The 7,612-nt window shown below is 31.4% G+C and overlaps 1 long non-coding RNA gene across 1 annotated transcript; it reads left to right on the top strand.

Annotated features, from left to right (window-relative positions):
- Positions 1-610: 610 nt before the first annotated feature.
- Positions 611-3,612, top strand: LOC145555942 (uncharacterized). Its single transcript, XR_014091633.1, has 4 exons — positions 611-1,165; positions 1,265-1,347; positions 3,130-3,235; positions 3,321-3,612. It is a non-coding gene; the product is annotated as an uncharacterized LOC145555942 (long non-coding RNA).
- The last annotated feature ends 4,000 nt before the right edge of the window (positions 3,613-7,612 follow it).

Genomic DNA, 7,612 nt, shown 5'->3' with positions numbered 1-7,612 from the left:
GGGGTGACCGTTCCCCTCCGCGGGCGCGGCCGATTTCTCCGAGGGCGCGGGCTTCCGGGTCTTTTACGATTTTAAGCTTCTTTTCTCCTTTTGTTTTTAGATTGTTTTTTTGTGGATTTTTATGAGGATTCATTCATGTAATTCTTAGTTTTTAGAATAGTTTTCTCTCTCTTAAGTTGAGAGCTTCTTTCTCTAGATTAGGCTAGTTTAGGAGTAGTTTTAGAGAGAGAAAGTGAGGGATTTCAATGGTGATTGAGAGATTGAAGATACAAGTGTGACAATTGTGTTCAAGATCTTCTCTATTATCAATGAGCATTCTTAACTCACTACTACATTTTTTATCAAATGCGACGGCTAATGTAGAGCTAATGCGACGGTCAGATGCAATACCGTTGCAGTAGCCATATCTAATGCAACGGATACCTACTAGCCGTTGCAATAGCATAATCTAATACAACGGATACACGTTAATACAATTGGGCGTCGCATTAGGGTTCAAAGCCGTTGGATGTGGGTGGTCTAATGCAACGGCTAGTCAAAATATGAAAATATTATTTAGGCGCGTTAATTTCCCTCTTATATTTTTCCCCCAAATTTCATGACCCTTTATTTTTTTAAGAAACCCTAGAAAATTTAACCTTTTGAATGTCCTCATTCCTCTACGACTCTACCCTCTTATTCTCTCTCCTTGTAGCTACAATATAATCATAAATCTTGTTCAAATCCTCTCAAACAACTTAATCCCCAATAATTTCAGTCGAGAAAAGAGAAATTTGCTGAGATAATAGATCAAAGATCGGGCATCAAAAGCTATAACAGGGAAATTTTTAGGGAAATTATATGAAAACCCAGGCTTGAGAAATGAAGCAGGCTTTGGATTTGGTTCTGGGTTTGCGTTTGGGTGCAAATCTCAAGGATTATGACCAAAGAGTGCCAAAAGGTTGAGCTTTTTCTCCAGGCTAGTCATGGAGGATTTGAGTTTAAAAGCTTCTAGAATAACTTCATTGGCCACAAGAATAAAAAAATTAGGGTTCTTGTTCTTTGAATTTTCTGGATTTTGAAGATTTTTGTAATTCTTTTGCTCTCTCTCTAATCCCCGATAAAGCGTGCTCTAATCTTCATTGAAGCAATTTTTAAGTTCCTCTTCAATTGAAACAACTCCAGGGTAAGACGTTCGTTCAACCTTTTATTAATATTATTATTATTTTGTACTTCTTCCCCTAATATTCTCCTCGAATCTCTCTGTTATTTTCTCGAATCTCAGCTTTTGATTTTGATCTAAATCCCTAACTATGGCTGACCGTAAGATTCATCTGCCTAATTATCTCCTTTTATCGATTCCCGAAGGTAAATCCTAACATTCCCCTCTTTTCGTCGTCAATTTTGATTTTTGATGTTTTCAAGAGTTTGTAAAATGTTATGTTACAACTTTTCGATTTGAAGAACAATGGATTTCTTTTTTTTTCTTTGATTTTTTGTTTCATGGGTATAGTTTTGGATCAGATTTTTTTTATTTTTTTTATTTTTTTATAATCGTACTAATGTTGTATTTTTTTTTTTTTTTTGAAAGCATCGTACTAATGTTGTATAAATACACTAGTATATGTTTATCTTTTTTATTTTTTTTTAATTTTTGGTAATCTATCTGATTGGATGTTTTTTGTTTTTTTGGTTTTATTATTGCTTTTGTCAAAAGGTGCTTGTTTAGCTCAATGATGTTGCTTGCGTAGGCCGTAGGCGTGTGTATTCATGGATTTCTATTAGTAGCTTTGAAATTTCTAGATTTGTTTCACTTAACAGTGTCTCGTATTTGATTTATTTCTGAAACATGTATATATGTAACTCAATTTATTTGATAGAAGAATGTAGTCGTTATGTTGTTGCTTCCCTAGTATTTCCCTCTATTGATACCCTGCTGTTTCATCCCTTCATGTTTTTGTGCTGCTGACCACTTGTTGTCGCACTATTGTGTGCTTGTTGTACTTGGTTCGAATCATAAATTAAAAGTTGAGAGATGATGGTGTTCATAAAGTTAGTCGAATTATTAATCAAGTGATCGTATTGTTAAGGGTAGTGTTGCTTTATTGCTTAATTATCTTACAAATTAATACCTGCAAATAAAAGAACCTTACATCTAAGAATTTTATCTTGGACATAAAACCTTAGCATCACCATTATCTTAACCCGACTTGGACTGTGTCCTTGTTGTTTATCAGTCACAATATCTTCCATATAATGTGGATAAAATGAAATAGTTAAGGGTGGAGCAGTTTTGGCGTACCATCTTTGTGAAACGCATAATTCCAAGTAGTTCACTAGTGTCATCTATTTGCTCTGTTAGAGTTGTTTTACTACAACTTGAGAGTTCAGAAGTGGAGTAGCTTTTATGAAATACACAATTCTGAAATCCATGATGCAGTAGATGCTGGCATTCATGAAACCCATGATATGTATATCTGCTTGTTTTTATAGGGGATTAATATGCAAAATCTATTAATTTTATTACATCCTATTCCCATTCTTTGGCTAGCATTCAAGAAGTTACTTACCTACCACTAATGGTGATGGAAAAGTTTACAAATTTTCAACTGGTGTTTCTCAACAGGTACTTCTCTACAACCTAGTGGTATCATCCGTCTTTTTGACACTCCTAGATGTATCAATGCTAACATGCGTGATAGCAAGGCCTTTTGATTAGTCTGTTGTTACCATCATAGCAGTCGCTCTGTTTGTTTTGTTTATTTCACTCTGAATCTCGACATTCTTTTCTGCAGTACTTTATACAATATCACCGAGCTGCCTTGAATACTATGCTAGCAGGCTTGTATTCTCCTTCTAATGATTTTATGTGTGTCGTCTCTTCTCCTTCTAATGATTTGAAGCTTGGTGACTTATTTCAGATTCTTAAATAAAATTAGATTAATTTGTTTATTTGGTAAACTAATTGTATCACTTAGATTTGAGGTTTCTCAAGTAGTGTTACTGAGGATTATTTAAGTCTATGAAAAAAAGAGTTATAGCAGGTTTATGATACAAATTTGTTTTATTCTTGTTTGATTTAATTGGCCTGTTATATATAAAATTTTGTGTGTTTATCATAGCGTCGGTCTGTTTGTTTTGTTGGAGCAGGTTTGTAAATGATAAAATTACAACATGGTTGTCCTGTCATAAATGGAATTTGCAACGCAATTTTTGGCAGTCGTAAATGGCTTTATTGACTGGATTTTAGCCCATGGTAATCAAGTTCCCTTTTTTTTTGTAGCGCTTAATTCTTCTATATATAAAACCGTTTTGATTTGTTTGTGTGTTTTGTTTATCAGGGGATTTAGATTAATGGGATATGTGTAAAAACGCTAGAAGTGGATACTAAAGCTGAAGAAGATGCTTCCTGAATTGGTCTTGAATTGCTTTACTTGAGAAATTGGAGAAGCGTGAGAAAGAAATGATAATGCGGTCCAAAGAATTGCTGAAATTGTTTAGGGGACATAATGATTTAGTTTTAAGTTTTTAACACTTAATTGTTTTTTTTTTGTTAGTTTAACTAGTGATAATTTAATTTTGTAATTTTCCTTGTAAATAACAATGTACAAACTTTTAATTTATATTAATAAAATTCTATTTTTTTTCTTTCTAAAATTCTAATTTTAATTGTATTATTGTTATTGTTATTGTTATTGTTATTATTATTATTGTTGTTGGAATTAGATATTTGCACTGTGTAGCATTAGGTTAGGGAACCGTGGCATTAGGGTATACGCACCGTGGCATTAGGTATATAAAACCGTGGCATTAGGTATTATGGCTAATGCCACGACAATAATGTTGTCGTTGCATTAGTTAGTATTCTAATGCAACGGATCATAGATGCCGTGGCATTAGGTCTCATATGTTGTTGCATTAGACCTACTGCAACGCCAGCAGATACCACGGTACATGCTCGTTGCATAAGGCCTAATGCCACGGATTTTCACACCTAATGCAACGGATTTAGGGGTTGCAATAGATCAAAAATGTAGTAGTGCCCTCTATCTCACCTTATTGCTTTATTCAATTTCATGTTTGTTTGAATTGATTTTGATGTTTAATGCTTGTTTAGTGTAATTTTTCTTGATATTTTGTGAATTCTTGATTTCTTTAGTCTATTGTTGATTAGATGATGATGTTAGAGTAGTTGTTGGCTAGGAATTGGGTGAAACTTGTATGATTGATTAATTTTGATTAATTTGGGAATTGTGCTGATTGATTGTTGAGATTAAAGTGATTAGTGAAATTTTGCATGGTGTAATTCGATTAGGCCTTGAGAATTATGCTAGATTGCATTGTAATTACTAATGACACGAACAATTGACTTAGGGATTGCAATTATCGATTGGTTTTGATTGTGATTCTCTTGATTTGTTATTCATAGAGAACCCTAGCTTAACAATTAGGAGATAGCTCTTTGATTCCAATTGATTGCTCTTATAATTAGTCCTCATAACCTTTGATTGGCATGCTTTTCCAAGTTGTTACAATTAACATGATTACTTGTTGATCCCCGTTCCTAGTGTTTTATTTGTTTGGTTATTTGTTTCGTTAGTTGTTAGCGTTACATCTTACCTTCAATTTCGACCTAGCTTAGGCGGATAATTGAAAGTGCTTGAACATTACCGTTCCTTTGGGTTCGACCCTTGACTTGCCTCTTTACTTGTATTTAGGTTTGTTAAGTGTTTATAAATTTAGTTTGACCGAGGGAAGATTAGTTAACGACCTAGTTTTCCAATCGTCAGTCTTTAAAAGTAAAACAATCTTTTAATTATTCCAAGATAATACTTTCTCCATTCCCCTAATATTGCAACAATTACTCCGTATCATCTTAAGAAGTTTCACAAATATATTAGGATATTTTGTGAAATATACCTTATAAAACACTTTTTTTGCGAGAAACTACCTAATAAAAAAAATGTTGTAAGAAACTACCTTATAAAAGGGTAAATGTTGTAAGAGACTATCCTTGATCGAAAATTCATCGTTGACTTTTATTTTCAGGCGTTGACATGTCACGTGCCAATTAAGAAAGGAGGGAAAGGGTGAATTAAAAGTCACGTGATTGGCACGTGATTTGGTCAACGCTGGAAAATGAAAGCTAATGGTGACTTTCCGACCAATGCTAGTCTTTTATAACATTTACGTAGTTTTTTACAACATTTTTTTATTAGGTAGTTTCTCGCAAAAAAGTGCTTTATAATGTAGTTTTTCACAAAATGTCCAATATATATTACAACATTTTTTATTTGTGTAGTATGCCCTCTCTCCTCTCTTCATCTTAAAATATGTGCAATACCATACCCCTATGTTGCAATACTTGGATAACAAAGGAAATATTCTCTTTTAGGGGCATTTGTTTTAAATACAATAAAACCAGTTTGTAATCAATTTTAACATAAATTCCATGATTCATCTTGCTTCTCAAAGGTTTTATTGAGGTAATTTATAAAGTTTCTTATCCACGAGCCAACCTGGACGTACTAACCTTATTCAACATTTGTTCCAGATTACTTTATCCATCCTAGAAAAACTAAGACATTATACTTTTTTTCACTGTACTTATATTAACTTTGATTATTTTTTTTTAAACATAATAACAATATTTTTTTATCATAAAATATGTTGTTAGAGAGGTATTGATATAAAGTTTCATAATATAACTATATATATATATATATATATATATATATATATATATATATATATATATATATATATATATATATATATATATATATATATATATATATATATATATATACTTTCATTAATATTTAGTTATACAAAAATAAGATCAAACTAGTGTCGCGACATATATTCAAAATTTGAATATGTCAGTTATTTTGAAACAGATGAAGTACAAATCTTCCGTCCATACTCTTTTTGAAATCTCACAATATTTTAATTGATGTTTTTTTTAAATAGGGATTAGTTGTCTCATCACATATATGATATGCACATCATATATCCTCTACAAATATATAGTGTCATTGTTTGGCAGAATGATTTAAATTACTTGGCAGAATGATTTAAATTACTTGGCAGAATGATTTAAATTACTTTTAATTACTCTTATTTCGTCACAATTGCAAATATATTCTTTCATGTCATTTTCATAATAATTGCAACAAATTCTTATTTTATACCTATTATTATTATTATTATTATTATTATTATTATTATTATTATTATTATTATTATTATTATTATTATTATTATTATTATTATTATTATTATTATTATTATTATTATTATTATTATTAATTATATTTCTCTTACTAAGAGAAACTCCAATAGTTATAGCTAGGGACTTGCTTGCAATTTCAATAATTTCATAGGTACCAGTGACGGAGCCAGAAATTTCAAATCGGGTGGACAAATTAATGAACATCGTATAGTGTAACAAAAATGTTGGAAAAAAGTTCAATACTTGAACACATAATTAGTTAACTATTAAAGTTTTACAAAATCTAAAAAACTTATTAATGAAATTTAATATCATAAACTAATTATTTCTCCTATAATGGTACATTATTAATATTTGCATTAGTGACAGATTTATAAATATTTATTAATGGGTTTTGACGAATTCATACATAAGATAATATAGGTAAATAAACGCACTTGTCATGATTCAATATCATGATTCCTTATTACAACTATTTAAAATATTGTCAAAAATATTGGAAGGAAAATTATTTTAGACATATACAAAAAATTAAAGAAAATTAATAAGTTAAAAATGCTTAAATAGTTACAAAAAATAAAAACTACTTAAATTATTGTTAAAAAGAATGGAAGGCAAATTATCTTAGACAAACACAAGAAATTAAAAAAAAATTAAAAAGGTTTTTTTTTTTTTTTTTTTTTTTTTTTTGACATCAGCATAACACAAAATAAATTACAAGTCTAAAGTAAAGCTAATTAAACTAGTCCTGCTGTTGTTGGTCAGAAAATGTGCTCGTTGAACCATGTCCCTGTCAACTTTCAAAATGTTACAGCACCGAAAATACAGTCCCAAATTTTTAATATCCTGTAAGATCCAGAAGATACTAATATTATTAATATCTGTCTTTCGTAAGAGACTGATCATATTTATTGAGTCCGAGTAAAGAAGAATTTTTGAGAAGCCCTAAGTAGTTCCCCATTTTAAAGCTTAAAGACAAGCTTGCTCCTCCGAATGCAGAACCAAAGTTGCTAAACCAAAGCCTGCTCCTGCATCCGTGAAATCTCCTCCATTCAGCTTGAAAGCCCAACCAAAACCACTTTGACCACTACCCTTCTCCCAAGACCCATCTATCTGAATCGTACAACCTGGTTGTGCTATATTTGGACCAAAAGTAAAACCTTCCCGTCCTATATGAACCTGTGAGAATCCCGGCGGTTCATTGGGTTCCATATCCTAATGTTGTTGCACACCTGAAAAAAGTATATCTGGCTTGTGGAAATCATGCAGTGATTGTACAGCATGTGCTATGTTTCTCTCCAAAGTGGTAGTACCACCACTATCTCCTTTGAAAACACGTTGATTTCTAGTAATCCACAGGCCTCATAAAATTGCAATAAAGCTTGTTATTGCGGAGCT

This window comes from Chenopodium album, chromosome 8 (assembly GCF_948465745.1).
Source record: "Chenopodium album chromosome 8, dcCheAlbu1.1, whole genome shotgun sequence".
Classification (NCBI taxonomy): Eukaryota; Viridiplantae; Streptophyta; class Magnoliopsida; order Caryophyllales; family Amaranthaceae; genus Chenopodium; species Chenopodium album.
This window is presented reverse-complemented; position numbering and strand designations above follow the sequence as displayed.